Below are 16,405 nucleotides of genomic sequence, written 5' to 3' on the forward strand. Positions count from 1 at the left end.
AAATGAGTCAGCTCTTCACATCAGGTGGCCAAAGTATTGGAGTTTCAGCCTCAACATTTGTGAGTTTGAGTCCCTCACTAGTTAGTTCAGTAGATTTCTAATCAGATCAGATCAGATCAGTCGCTCAGTCATGTCCGACTCTTTGCAACCCCATGAATCGCAGCACACCAGGCCTCTCTGTCCATCACCAACTCCCAGAGTTCACTGAGACTCACATCCATCGAGTCAGTGATGCCATCCAGCCATCTCATCCTCTGTCGTCCCCTTCTCCTCCTGCCCCCAATCCCTCCCAGCATCAGAGTCTTTTCCAATGAGTCAACTCTTCGCATGAGGTGGCCAAAGTACTGGAGTTTCAGCTTTAGCATCATTCCTTCCAAAGAAATCCCAGGGCTGATCTCCTTCAGAATGGACTGGTTGGATCTCCTTGCAGTCCAAGGGACTCTCAAGAGTCTTCTCCAACACCACAGTTCAAAAGCATCAATTCTTCAGCGCTCAGCCTTCTTCACAGTCCAACTCTCACATCCATACATGACCACAGGAAAAACCATAGCCTTGACTAGACAGACCTTCGTTGGCAAAGTAATGTTTCTGCTTTTGAATATGCTATCTAGGTTGGTCATAACCTTCCTTCCAAGGAGTAAGCATCTTTTAATTTCATGGCTGCAGTCACCATCTGCAGTGATTTTGGAGCCCAGAAAAATAAAGTCTGACACTGTTTCCACTGTTTCCCCATCTATTTCCCATGAAGTGATGGGACCAGATGCCATGATCTTTGTTTTCTGAATGTTGAGCTTTAAGCCAACTTTTTCACTCTCCACTTTCACTTTCATCAAGAGGCTTTTTAGTTCCTCTTCACTTTCTGCCATAAGGGTGGTGTCATCTGCATATCTGAGGTTATTGATATTTCTCCCGGCAATCTTGATTCCAGCTTGTGTTTCTTCCAGTCCAGCGTTTCTCATGATGTACTCTGCATATAAGTTAAATAAGCAGGGTGACAATATACAGCCTTGACGAACTCCTTTTCCTATTTGGAACCAGTCTGTTGTTCCATGTCCAGTTCTAACTGTTGCTTCCTGACCTGCATACAGATTTTTCAAGAGGCAGATCAGGTGGTCTAATATTCCCATCTCTTTCAGACTTTTCCACAGTTTACTACGATCCACACAGTCAAAGGCTTTGGCATAGTCAATAAAGCAGAAATAGATGTTTTTCTGGAACTCTCTTGCTTTTTCTATGATCCAGCGGATGTTGGCAATTTGATCTCTGGTTCCTCTGCCTTTTCTAAAACCAGCTTGAACATCAGGAAGTTCACGGTTCACATATTGCTGAAGCCTGGCTTGGAGAATTTTGAGCATTACTTTACTAGCGTGCAAGATGAGTGCAATTGTGTGGTAGTCTGAGCATTCTTTGGCATTGCCTTTCTTTGGGATTGGAATGAAAACTGACCTTTTCCAGTCCTGTGGCCACTGCTGAGTTTTCCAAATTTGCTGGCATACTGAGTGCAGCACTTTCACAGCATCATCTTTCAGGATTTGGAATAGCTCATAGTCTCTTGGAAATATCACTATGATCATATTTTATGTTGCGAAGAATCCCAAATAACCCTGGGATGTGTGTTTTACACATGTTATCTCACTTTATTCTGAAACCAGCCCTGAGTGTAAACCAATCCTGGGTGCTGTGAGCACCAGAGAAGTTCAAAGAAAACCCGCTTTGCTTGAAGTCGGCCGGCTGAGTTCTTCCAGTGAATATTCAGGACTGATTTCCTTTAGGATGGACTGGTTGGATCTTCTTGCAGTCCAAGGGACTCTGAAGAGTCTTCTCCAATAGCACAGTTCAAAAGCATTAATTCTTCAGTGCTCAGCTTTCTTTATAGTCCAATTCTCACATCCAAACATGACTACTGAAAAAACCATAGCTAAAATAGATGACCAGTGCAAGCTCGATGCGTGAAGCAAAGCACTCAAGGCTGGTGCTCTGGGACAATCCAGAGGGGGATGGGGTTGGGAGGGAGGTAAGAGGCAGGTTCAGGATGGGGGGACAAGAGATGGGAGGGAGGTTCAGGATTGGGGGACATAAGTGTACCTGTGGCTGATTCATGTCGATGTATGGCATAAACCACCACAATGGTGTGAAGTAATTATCCTCCAATTAAAATAAATAAATTAAATTTTTAATCAGCATTTTAAAGAAGGAAGAACAATTAGAACCAAAGGGCAAAAATTCTAACCTATACTGTTACTGGTTCAAAGAAAAAGTTAGTGATTCAATCTCTCTGTCCACAAACAGCCCAATCCAAGACCACAGAGAGCCCCATGCATCTTTGAACAAATCCAGGTGACTTCCATCCTGTTCTCATTGGCTTAGAGATATGAGAGCCCTTGTACCCCGTATCTTACTGTTTTGTTCTATTTATATCTCATTTTTAAGTAAAATAAGAGCTGTTTTATTGAATATAATTTTATCTATATTAATAGACAAACTTGAAAAATCAGAAGGAATGATTAGTTTTACCAAAAATAATCTAAGTTACAGCAACATGTTCATGGCCAATGACTTAATTCCTGGATAGTCGTCATTGGCCTACTTTTCAATTTATCAAGAAGTCATCATTCAGGCTGTATTAATTAGGACACGATGCAGTTAACTTTATTTTACTTTCATCTAGTCACACTAAGACATTATGTTTTCCTTCAGCAAATGCCTGGTTTTTGTCACACAGACCTGTCACCTACATATTCATTTTACTGTAACATGCATACTTGATATCCTCAAGAGTTGCCTCAAATTACTTTCACCCTGGAAAGCCACAAAGGCATGAGGCAGTGTGCTCAATGAGCTTTTAAGTCACAGTAATTCAGAGCAAAACAATTAACTTTCATACAGGCAAACACAGCATGGAAGGAAAGTAAATATTCAATAATGGGTGTTGAGAACAATGTCATAAGATGAAGCCAGGGTTGGTGATGCTCATAAATATATTCAGAACCATCTGGTGAGGGGTGATTGTCTGCACATCAGAGTCGAGGTAGAATAAAGGGGAGGAATGCTGTTAGTCAGGAGAGTTTGCTGAGAACTCAGCTCATTCAATAGATGTGGCCCAAGGTGAGATGAAATGGCAACCCACTCCAGTGTTCTTACCTGGAGAGTCCCAGGGACGGGGGAGCCTGGTAGGCTGCCGTCTATGGCGTCGCACAGAGTCAGACATGACTGAAGCGACTTAGCAGCAGCAGCAGCAGCAGCATGGTGAGATGAAGAGACCCAGGTGCACTGGGTACCGTGAGGCATCCTTGGTACTCTTCCTCTGGATTCTTGGGATTCTGATTTCAGCGTTAGCATCTGGAGTTGGTCCACTCTGTTGGCTGGGTTGCATGCTTCCTCTGGTTCTCTGGTCTGAAATTCAGGAAAGCGTTGGCTCAGTTCCCAGCACAGTTCACAGTTCAGAGTTCAGTCGTTCAGTCGTGTCTGACTCTTTGTGACCCCATGGACTGCAGCACGCCAGGCCTCCCTGTCCATCACCAACTCCTGGAGTTTACTCAAACGCATGCCCTTTGAATCGGTGATGCCATCCAACCATCTCATCCTCTGTCATCCCCTTCTCCTTCTGCCTTCAATCTTTCTCAGCATCAGGGTCTTTTCAAATGAGTTGGTTCTTCACATCAGGTGGCCAAAGTATTGGAGTTTCAGCTTCAGCATCAGTCCTTCCCAGTGTAGCCCTACAAATACCTTCCTCCATTTCTAATGTCGATGTTCACTCACTGCCTTTAGCAAAGGCCCTTAAATCACAACTTCCATTAGAATGGCCAGGAAGGCTCATCAAGCTTGCCAGTTCCTGGGCCCACCTGCCACACGAGATTCTGCTTCAAAGTTTCCATGTGGGACCCCAGGAAGGTCATCCTTTACACAGTAACAAATAAGATTCTGATGCAGGTCAAGAGAGGCTCACCATCTACAATATCAGACTCCAGACCACTCCTCCTGGATTTTGTGATGATTCTCTGGTTTCACTTCTTTTTTCCTCCAAACTAGGATCCCTCCTTCCAACTGAGACAGCCTTCTTTTATTGAGCACTTACTTACTCAGTCCTTTTCCAAGCTCTGGGAATATAAAATGAAAAAGACAAAATGCTTTGCCTTTACCCAGGCAACTGAAGGGGAGACAGGGGTTAAACAAGATGTTAAGAACTTTGCTTGTATTATCTCATTAAATCATCACAACAGTCCTTTGGAGTAGGTACTATTCTTTTTCTCCATTTGATAGAAGAATAAAATGAAGCTTAGAATCAAGTCATTTGCCTAGTGTCCCAAGCCAACCAGAGGCAGAGATCAGACAGGAACCCAAGTTTGCCTAGAATCAGAATCCTAATTTCGTCAGTGCCTCCACACCGCTTTAATCCTGATTCTATACTGCTTTCCCCTTTACCATGCCCCATCCTTGTGACCTGGAGAATACTATTATATTTACACATAAATTCAGGGGATCTGGCCATATTCTTGCCCATCTTGGGGTCCTAAGATGCTGAGCTGAGCTCATGCTATTTCCCCTTAACTGTTCAATGACATTAAATTCAATGCAACCCACTTCTGCTAAAAGTGATCATTTGTTGGCATCTACAGTTGCCAGGTCTTTTTCCAAGTTTTGGGGAAGCTAAATAAAAATGAAAAAGTGCCTGTTCTCACTCAACCAGCTGAAGTCTAGCAGGGGAGACAGATGGGTCCAACACTAGTATGTCACCAGGGAACTGGGGTGAGCTCCAGCGGGGTGCCCACGCTGAGACAGGAGCCAGGGACCTGGGGTTTGGGAAACAGGCATCAGGAGGGCTTCATGAAGAAGTCCATATTGAAGGAGTTCCTAAACATGCAAATAGGATATATATATATATATATACACAAATAATGCATGAGTGCGTGTTCAGTTGTGTCTGACTCTTTGCAGCCCTATGAACTATAGCCCATCAGGCTCTTCTGTCTATAGGATTTCCCAGGCAAGAATATTGGAATGGGGTGCCATTTCCTTGGCTATGCTATATTGAATGTTTTCAGTGTACCCATCAGGCGCCCTATATGCATTTTCACGTGAATCCCCACAGCAGCCCTGTGACTAGATACCTCAACATCCCCATTTGGCAGATGAAAGCCTAAGCCTTGGAAGAGTGCACTCATCAAGCCAGACCTTAAGCCAGAGATCACCCATCTAGGATGATGGACAGATCAGGTTCAAACTCAGGCAGTTTGATTCGAGAGCACTGGGGTTGAAATAATAAAGAAAGGCATGTGAAACTCTAGAGTGATCGGAAAACGTCAGGTAGCGCTGTGAGGATCTGCATGTATGGAAGGGTGCCGAGATGGAAAGTTAAGTGGGGGCAGATTTTGGCGGGCATGGGAGTACTTGCTGAGAACTTAGCATTTACTACACAGGCTCAACTCAGATTCTATGGATTTTTTTTTTTTTTTTTTTTTTTTTTTTTTTTTTTTTTTTTGCTGCATCATGCCACTTGCAGGATCTTAGTTCCCTGATCAGAAATTGAACCAGGACCCCTTGCAATGAAAGTGTGGAGTCCTAACCACTGAACCACCAGAGGAATTCTCATCTCAGTTTGTAGCTTCTCCATCAAGCCTGTGCAGAGCACCCCAGCCCTCGAGGGTCTCCCCTTTCCCTGGCGTGTCAGTCTGGAATAAATATAAAAGCTCTTGTATCTTATTGGGCATTTTTCTCCTACTGCAGACATGAGGCCATCTAAGCTGTCTTATCAAAATTAAGGATGCTCTGCTCTATGACCCAGGAGGCTGTATATTAGATCATACAGGATCCCTTATACATCATCTAATTAATGGATCTAAAAAGTGAGTTTCTGATCTCACCAGTGGCAGACCAGAGGACGGGTGAAGATAGAGGTTGGAGTCCTTTATTCCCCTGACATCTGCCTTGGGTATCACGTTTTGGTGTGGTCCATGTGCTTCTAGACAAGATCATGGTGTTGCCAGGCTGCCCTTCCTGGGGTTGTGCCTCCCCATAGGCACTGGTCCTCACTCTTTCCTTGCTTTTTTCTTCTGGCCTGGAGGAGGTAAGGACTTCCATGCTTGCTAGCTTCAGTGATTTACATTGTCTCATCTCATTGGACAAGACTTCTCATATCATTGTCAGTGGCCCTTTCCTTAAGCTACTACAGTCCGTGTGTATCACCTCTTTCCTTCTGAGATACTAAAAAGTACAGGATGGTTTTGTTTTTTGTTCTTCAAACCAGGTTGGTGGGAAGGAAAGTTTGCTGCATTTTGACAACTGTTGGGGGAGGAGGAAGTACTCCTATCCAAAGACCAACTCGCTCCGACACCCACACACTGACTATCAGTGAACGAGAGCTTTTATAGACATAGGGAGGGGGCTACATGCAGAAACAGCAGTCAGCTCTGACAGTCATCTTTAAATTGGTCATCGGTAGTCTGGCTGGCATCACTTTGTATTAAGTACAGTTAATCTTCAGTTCCATGGTCTGTTACTTCCCACTTCTTTGAGGCCATTTCTTGGAATTGTGGCAGCTTACGTCATAGCCACAATCTGGTCATCATGTAGTTAACTTCTTCCACCTGGTGGGGGTTTCAGACTCTGTAAGACAGCTCACAGGAGATGGCTTAGAATATTATCTACAGCCCTAGAGAAGGAACTAAAGGTCCTTGACTATGCTTAATGACTAGACAAGTATTGTTTAGTCTTATTGGACCGTTTCCCTTTGTTCTGCATTTCCTCACTTCTCTGATTAAACTTATCCTTTGGTTAAAGTTGTTCCACAGGCAAAAGGCAGGCAGAGGATATGGGGTTGTGGGGGAGGACCATAGCATCCTGCTCCATCCCATAATAACTATGTGACCCTTTCCCAAATACCATTTCCCTTCAGCATCCCAGGAGAGGAATCACACTGTATGGTTTGGAGCTCCCTTCTCCGCTGACCGAGGGAAGAGGCTTCTCTGGCCAGGTCTACGAGACCAACGATTGCCATCACACGGGCATCTCCAGGACACACACACATCTTTAAGAATTGACATAAGCATCCTTTGATGGATCAAGACTGGCCACAGAATATATATAAGAGAATAATCAGAATAGAAGCACGTTCCATAAACATAGCCACTAGACACTTCCATGCAGCTGGAGTGTCCCTCTGAAAGAAACTCTTCCAGAAAAATCTAACGAATGAGCCCCTTACTGTGTTGGCTTTGACAATATGTATGTGGTCCGCTGTTGCACAGCTCAGGAAGCTGCTGAAATAAATGGTTGGAGAAAGGCCGTGAAGCATCTTCTGGGTCTCCCTGGAGCACAGCTCCACTTGTGTGAAGAAAGAAGTGAAGAAAGCCCTCTTCTACAACAAAGGCAGTTCCAATGAAGCAGGGGAGACAGCAAGATGTCAGAGGGCTCTCCATCCACATGGGCTAGCATTCCTTAGGATGTCATCATAAGCCAAACTCAGCATCTTCACTGGTTCCCACGAGCAAATGACTCGCACAGTCCGCCAAGTCTTTGATTGATTTTATTGAAAGTTTGGTGGATGGTGGAGCCAGGTCATATTATTGAGTACAAATGCCCTCCTCACCCCTCCTTTACCCTCTTAGGTATCCCCGTGCCTCCTTTCACTGTTGCTGAGGGACAGTACAGCATGGTAACTGCTGGAGATGGTCACCAAGTACTTCCAGTTCTGTAACTCTAAAGTGTAGTTGAGTTGGGGCCACATGACTATTTTTGGCCAGAAGACTGTAACCAGAAGTGATGTCTATTGTGTCTGAGTGGGGCAATTTCATTATCATTTTAAGAGTCTGGAACTCTCTATTTTTTTATGTGGATTATTTTTAAAGTCTTTATTGAATTTGTTACAGCATTGCTTCTGTTTTATGTTTTTTTTTTTAGCCATGTGGGATCTTGGCTCCCTAACCAAGGATTGAACCCACATCCCCTGCACTGGAAGATGATGTCTTAACCACTGGACCACCAGGGAAGTCCCAGCCCTCGGGAGCTCTTTATCCCTCTTCTACAGTGACTGGTGAACAGGGAAGGATGGATACATGTACCCCCTCACACTATGTAAATATCCCATAACGAATCTCAGAAAATATGGAGAAATTATAGACTATGTTTTTCTGCCATTTTAGACAATAAGAGCTTAACATCAATGTTGAATTATATGAAAAGAAAGACTGCATTTCTTTCAGTTGAGTCAATATGCTGGGTTTCACTGCAGAGAGATTCTGGGACCAGCTGTCAAGAGAATACCCTTTCTCGATCTCATTACACACACTTCGCTGATACGTGACCCAAGGAACAAAGAAGGTGCAAATGGCAGAGGTAAGTCTTCAGCATCAGAGCATCAAGAATCACTGCTAACTCCTGGTGAGAGATGAAGACAGGTTACAGTGTGCATGGGCTATGGCACCAACACACGCAGGGACAGTCTGTAGCTTGATAATATCTACTGAGACCTTCACTGACCAAGCACACGAAGGCACCAGGGAGCCCTTGGCCTCAGCACTTTATAATCATCATCTCGCTGAATCCTAAAAACCGTAGACCCCACATCTTCTCAGGCAAGTGCTGGCAGCAAAGTTGATTATGATAGTCAATTTAATATTCTATAAATCAATGTCTTGCAATATGAATGCATCCAAACCAATTATGTCAGCTGTTACACTGTCTCTCCCAGACCAGGGAACATTCATGTTCCAGTTTTCTTTGCTTCTCTCTGGTCTCTGATCTCCTTGAATTTCCACTCACAGCTCCAAGTGCTGATAAGTGATGAACAGTCTAAGTTATCCAAAAAAATTTATCCAAAAAACAGAGAAAGAACCTTTGAGTCAGAGGTTACTCAGTGACGAGATGGCTGATTAGTTTTTACCTTGAACAAAGCCTGGGGAAATTAATTTGATAAGCATCTCATCTCCAGCAAGGAAGTTTTAACTTCCCTAACTTCCTGATCAAAGCACTTATCGGAGGGCATTGTTAAGAACACAAATGCCAGGTTCTACCCTGGGATACACTGGTTGGTGAGGTGTGAAGTGGGACCCATGAATAGGCATGTTTATGAAATCTTCATGTAATTGTGAAGGTCGTGCCAATCTGGGGAACTCTGCCATGGGAACACGGGCAGGCTGAGGTGGGCAGCTGTGCCTTTTTTCTCTCTGAACTAGAGAGATTAATAGCACCAGCCAGGGAGAGCTGTTGTGATGATTCAAGGAAAGTCACTCACTCAATGGGCATTTAGTGAGCACCTGCTGAATGCTTGGCTTTGAACTGTGAATACAGCACAGCCCTTGGTGATGACTGGGAGAAGGAGGTGGATGGACAGATAAATATACATTACTGGTACCCAGAGCTGAGGCTGTCACACGGGGGGCACATGGTCCAGACGGAGGAGGCTCAAGGAAGAGCCGGGGGTGGGCAGGAGCACAGCAAGCAGAGGGCATGGACAATGTCCCTGAGAAGCAGCCTGGGATGATGGTCTGTTTTGTATGTCAACTTAGAGGTGGCACTGGATGCCCAGAAAACTGGCGACACATTATTTCTGGATGTGTGTGAGGGTGTTTGTAGAGGAGATTAGCATTATGATGGATGCAGTGGACTTCTCTGGAGGCTCAGTGACAAAGAATCGACCTGCCGATTCAGGAGACACAGGTTCAATCTCTTGCTCCAGGAGGATCCCACATGCTGTGGAGCAACTAAGCTCGTGCACCACAACCATTGAGCCTGGGCTTTAGAGCTGAGAACTGCAGCTACCGAGCCCACACACCACAATTACTGAAGCCTGCATACCCTAGAGCCTGTGCTCCGCAACAAGAGGAGCCACCGCAATGAGAAGCCCGCACGCCACAGCTAGAGAGTAGCTCCCTCTTGGGGCAACTGGAGGAAAGGCTGCCCAGCAACAAAGATCCAGCACAGCCATAAATAAACAAAGTTATAAATAAAATAAAACTGATGCAGTGAGTAAAGCAGGTGGCCCTCTCCATGGTAAGTGGATATCCTTCAATTCATGCAGGGCCTGGAGAGAATCAGCCAGAGGAAGGAAGGATCTCTTTTGAACTGGAGCTTTCAGCCTTCCTGGTCCTCAGGCCTTCAGACCTGAACAGGAATCTTTCCCATCAGTTCTCAGGTTCTCAAGTCTTCAGCCATAACCACCAGCCCTCCTGGGTCTCCAGCTTGCAGGAGTTATGTCCTGGGACTTCTCAGCCTCCATAACCACATAAACCAATACCCCCATAAGTCTCTTTACTATACTTACACACCCTCTATCAGCTCAGTTGCTATGGAGCCCCTCACCACGCCTGCACTGGGGTTGCAGCAAGTGTCAGGATCAATCAGACAAGGAAGGATGATGGGAAGAATGTCTCAATCAGATGCCTGAGTCCAATCACACAAGGCCAGTTCAGGTGTTACTGATGAGGGTTCTTGGCCTCCTGAATCAATAAAGGCTGACTAGAGGCCAGATTGGAGAAGGCAATGGCACCCCACTCCAGTACTCTTGCTTGGAAAATCCCATGGATGGAGGAGCCTGGTAGGCTGCAGTCCATGGGGTTGCGAAGAGTCGTACACAACCGCGCGACTTCACTTCCACTTTTCACTTTCATGCATTGGAGAAGCAAATGGCAACCCACTCCAGTGTTCTTGCCTGGAGAATCCCAGGGACGGGGGAGCCTGGTGGGCTGCCGTCTATGGGGTCACACAGAGTAGGACACGACTGAAGCGACGTAGCAGCAGCAGCAGCAGCCAGTATTCTTGCCTGGAGAATCCCAGGGACGGGAGAGCCTGGTGGGCTGCCTTCTATGGGGTCGCACAGAGTAGGACACGACTGAAGCGACTTAGCAGCAGCAGTAGCAGAGGCCAGATAAGAAACTCAGGCAAGGCTTTATTGAGGCCCCTGCTGCACAGCGGGGAGTGAGAACAAACAGCTTCCCTTGCTTGCTTACTCACTGAGGCGGGTGAGCTGGTTTCTTATATAAGGTGAGGGTTGAGGGCTTCTGTGGTGGCTCAGATGGTAAAGAGTCTGCCTGCAATGCAGGAGCCCTAGGTTCGATCCCTGGGTCAGGAAGATCCCCTGGAGAAGAGAATGGCTACCAACTCCATTGTTCTTTCCTGGAGAATTCCATGGCCAGAGGAGCCTGGCAGGGTATAGTCCATGGGGGTCACAAAGAGTCGGACACGACTGAGCGACTAACACAGGGGTGTGTCCAGTGGTCAACCCAGAGGAGTGGCTTAGGTGGTTTGCCCACCCCTTAGGTGGTGTTGTGTGCAGGGGATATGTGCAGTACTCTATTTTTTCTCCCGACACCCTGACTTTGTTCCAGGCTCTCCAAAAGTAACAGTTGGATGTTTTGGTCTTTTTGCATCTTTTGTCCAGAATTTGTTCAAACTGCGCGTGCACCCCTGGAGCAGGCAATGGCAACCCACTCCAGTACTCTTGCCTGGAAAATCCCTTGGACGGAGGAGCCTGGTAGGCTGCAGTCCATGGGGTCACTAAGAGTCGCACACGACTGAGCGACTTCACTTTCACTTTTCACTTGCATGCATTGGAGAAGGAAATGGCAACCCACCCCAGTGTTCTTGCCTGGAGAATCCCAGGGATGGAGGAGCCTAGTGGGCTGCCGTCTATGGGGTCACACAGAGTCGGACACGACTGAAGCGACGTAGCAGCAGCAGCAACAGCAGCCAGTATTCTTGCCTGGAGAATCCCAGGGACGGGAGAGCCTGGTGGGCTGCCTTCTATGGGGTCGCACAGAGTCGGACACAACCTAAGTGACTTAGCAGCAGCAGCAGCAGCAGCGCGCCCACCCAGTCGTTTTCTAGTCTCATACAGTTTCTGTGTATTTTGTTGCTCCAGGAGGGGTGTGTCCAGGTGCAAGCATTGCAGTGAAGAGCCCCAGGTCCCAGGCTGTCTCTCAGGGAGGTGGAAGCACAGGCAGGAGAAGCCAAGGACCACCGGAGCAGTGGCCGGTCCCCACCTACTCAGCAAAGGAAACCCTGGTACCCGGGGGGCGAATGATGAGACCACATTTGCTACTGTCAGAAATAAGGGTGGAGGCGGCCCCAGCACACTTAGATGTCAGTCCAGCCCCGACTGAATGTGACCCAATCTTGCGCCTGGCACTTCCTGTGTTTCTGGACTCCTTCTCCCTGGGGGTGTCCTCAGTTGCGCTTTCGACAGGAGACCTCATGCTTTGGTCTTGAGTCACTCTCCCAACAGGTTGACCTTATGGCTCTCAGTCCCCATGTGCTCCATCCACCTCTGCTCACAGGTCCCAGAACATCCCTTTCTCTACCGATTAACATCCTCTGTATTTCTTGTGGCCCATTTTTAAGGCCCCTTCACATAGAAAAATGTCCCTAAGTGTCCTGAATGGAGGTACCTGCCTCTCCCTGGTGATGCCTCCTCCATCCCTCTGTTGATACATCTGGGGCCCTTCGGGTAATTACCTGTGCCCATCGCTGTCTGCACACTGAGCTCCTGTCCACCAGGACCCAAGTCTTGTTCACCGCGGTCTCCCAGAGTACAACACAGACTCAGAAATTCAATTCCAGAAAGAGAAGGTGGCAAAATGAAAGACACACACTGTTAAATGTGATTATAATGACAGATAAATGCAAGAAAGAAAGACAGTAATGGCAAAGAATAGTTTTAAAAAGGAATGTGTGTGTGTGTATATATATATATATAATTTGCATATAAATTATGTATATAATTATATGTATATAAAAAGAGTGTATATGTGTATATAAAAATGTATATATATGTGTATATATATATGTATCACTTTGCTGTACAGTGATAATTAACACAACATTGTAAATCAACTATACTTCAATAAAATAAAAATTAAAAAAGAGAGAGGAAGGATAAAATTAAGGAAGATAGGGGAGAACATTGAGGAGGGAGAGTGATTTATACTAAGTCATCAAAAATACTTTTAGGGATTTTTTTCAAATTTTAATTTTATTGGCGTATAGTTGGTTTACAATGCTGTGTTGGTTTCAGGTACACTGCAGAGTGATTCAGTTATACATATAAATATATTCATTATTTTTCAGATTCTTTTCCCATATAGGTTATTACAGAATATTGAGCGTAGTTCCCTGAGCTATACCACAGGTCTTTGCTGGTTACCTTCTTATATACAGTGGTGTGTGTGTGAATTCATCCCAAGCTCCTGAAATACCCCTCCCTCCCACTACATTTCCCCTTTGGTAACCATAAATTTGTTTTCCATACCTGTAAGTCTGTTTCTGTTTTGTAAATAAGTTACTTTTGGGGATTTAAATATAGTGCCATGAACTGAATCTCAATAACAAAGGAGAACTGTAATAACTTTGCCCACTGCATCTCAGCAGCTTAAATACCACTGAGGACAATCCGAAGGCCTCATAAACATTACATGAACCATTTAATTCCACCCAGTAACCATGCTCGCCCTCGCCCCAGAGCAAGTCTTCAATGGTCACTCCCCCAGGTCCAGTTTGGGTCAATTGAGAAAGACACACAGAGAAGTCATACACTAAATGCCCAGCATGGGTGAGAAAGCATCTGAAATATTTCTGAAATAAATGAAATGCTAATGATCATTTTGATGGATGACAATAGACTCGTGTCATTTTTCTGGCGGGGCTAATGGAAAGGGGATCTCGCTTTGCACCATCTTTTGGGCTGCTACCCTCCCCACTCTGCAGAGATAACCAAGTTCAGGTCACGCTGAAATTCCAAAGGCCATGATGTGCGCTTGATTTAATAACGTGACACCAACCAAGAAAAATAAGGCCATAAAATAAAGAGAGACAATGCTCTCCTAATTCATGTCACTGAAAGGACAGTAATAAATGGATGAGAAAAAAAGAAGGAACGATTAGGAGACTATAAACCCAACTTGGTCACCCGCCCACGCTGCTGTTGACAGCTGATGATGGAAGATTGTTTGAGCGCCTTTTAAACTTGAGGTGAGGACCCTTCCTCTCACCTGGAGGCAAATAAAAGTAATAACACGTACGCATCGAAGGTCAGGCTTCAGGTTTTAATGCTCAGAAACTTCTATGAATATGTTATACAATCATCCCCCCTCTTTTCTACTTGAGAAATGCAAGCACAGGGAAGGTTAAGAAATTTATCCAGGGCATCCTTGGCTGTCCAGTGGTTAAGACTCTGTGCTTCCAATGGGAGGCACTAGTCCGATTCCTGGTCAGAGAACTAAGATCCCACATGACGTGTGGCCTGGCCAGAAAACAAAAATTATCCAAAGTCACACAGCTAGGAAAGGGTGGAAGATGGGTCTGAACTTAGGCATCTGGTTCCAGAAATGATGACCGTAACCACCGCACAGCACAGTCTTCCATAGGGTGAGAGCTTTGGTGAATTTGCTCAAGCTAGGTTCTTGGATAAAGTGAACCCAATGAGCAACCAAACAAACCTGGGCCAGGATGCAGAGAGCAGACTGTGGCCAGAGATGGAGTGGGTCTGCCCTGGTTTAAACTCTACTCCAGACTAATAAGGGAAAATCCAGCTGGTTTCAGGTCTCTGCCCTTGCCTTTAAGACCTAATGGATTCTGCCTGCTCCCCAAGGTTGCTAATTAAAGAATACAATTTTAAGGAGGGAAAAAAAAAACAGCAGTGCCTAAATAATAAGGAAAATAGAAAAGAATTAATGCACTCCTAATCCTCCTTGACTACAACCTGGCCCAGTGGACCAACAGGCCAATTCAGACACGTGCTCCCCTTAATCCTTTCCCAAAAACCCCGATGATGACAGTCCAGGAGTGACAAAAGGGAGAGGAACAGGAGCATGAATAGGAAGATGAAGCAATCGGGAAACGGGAGACGTGAGCCAGAAAGTGAAAAGGATGGAAAAATGGTAGCTGATTAGAGAGGGTGCAGAAACCCAGGCTGACTTTGGGATTCCCCAAAGCAAGCAGGCTGCAGTGAAGGTCCTCACAGGTCCCAGACATTCAAGGCTCCCGAGTGTCTGAGATTTGAACCCCAGCCCTTTATCTCACTGCCCATGAGGCCAGGGAGCCCCTGACCTGCTCTCCAGGAGAAGACTTGAGCTTACCACATGGGAAAAGAGAAACCAGGGGGCATTAGGGACTCAGACTCCAAGCCCTGTTGAGGGAACAGGTACCACACTGGGAACAGGGCTTGTGTGAAAGTCCCAGGATTGAACAGAGAATGTCCCCAGGCCCCTCCTGCTCCCAGCTCCATGATGCAGGCAGCCAGAGGCATCCTCTCTCTGCCCTCCAACCTGCTACAGGATGGAGAGTTGAGGCTGTGGTTCCAAGGAGACAACAGAGCCTAGAAAAAAAAATCAAACTACAAACACTGACAGTCAGATGTCTTGCAAGGCACAGCTCCGACTGATCACACTCAATAAAGCCCCAGATGTCAAGCCCTATTGGTGCCTACAGGGATTCTAGTTTGCTCTTCAGCAACTCAAGCCTAAATGTGAGTGGACAGCGAGGACCCAACAGGAAAGACAGATTTAAAACAAAACAAAAGTCCAGAAAGGAGTCAGGAGAAGGCAGGCGTATGAAATCTCTAAGAAACACTCATTCATACTTTAATTTTAGTCCTTGGTCCTGTTGATGTGCTTTTAATGAAAATAAGCATTCAGAAAACAAGAAGATTTTGGAAATTAAAGCTGAGATACAAAATATGTAAAGGATTGGAAACAGATGTTTGGGAACTCTTCTAGAGATTAGAACTTAAAAACACAACAAGATAAAATTTAAAAATGAACAGAAGGACAAAGAACACGATAGAAGGAGAGAGATGTTGGGTTTAGAGAGGTCAGGAAGTTTAATATTTGAATAATAAGAGTTCTGAAAAGAGAGAAGAGAGAAAATTAAGCGGAGAAAATTTATCACATGAACAGTTAAAGAAAATTGGGGGGCATCTGGAAGAGAATTATTGCCAAGTTAAAAGTTTTCACCAAGCACCTATAATCATGAATTTAAAAAAAATAAAAAATAAAAAACAAAAAGGGGCAAAAAAAAAAAAAAAAAAGATACCTCCAGGCACATTATCATAAAATTTCAAAACAACAGATATAAGAATACTCTAGAAGATTCCAGAAAGAGAACGCAATTTGCATATCAAGGATTAGGCGTCACAGACATCTGACTTTCCAACAGCAACACTGGAAGCTAAAGGAGTGACTAAGATCACAACACAGACAATGATGATATTGCATAAGTGCTGTATTTCATAAATCCAAGGTGCTCAGAGAAAACTGGGCCTGAACAGTTCATTCTGAGGTGTTTACCTCCAGATGAGAGTGCCATCCATCATTTATGATCATCGTTGACATGCCTAGGCTGGAGAGGGCGATCACCTTTCATCAGTGGTCTACTCCTTCTCTTTCTCGTCTTAATCGTTGTCCCAAGGAGTCACATT

Source organism: Bubalus bubalis, chromosome 17 (assembly GCF_019923935.1).
Source record: "Bubalus bubalis isolate 160015118507 breed Murrah chromosome 17, NDDB_SH_1, whole genome shotgun sequence".
NCBI lineage: Eukaryota > Metazoa > Chordata > Mammalia > Artiodactyla > Bovidae > Bubalus > Bubalus bubalis.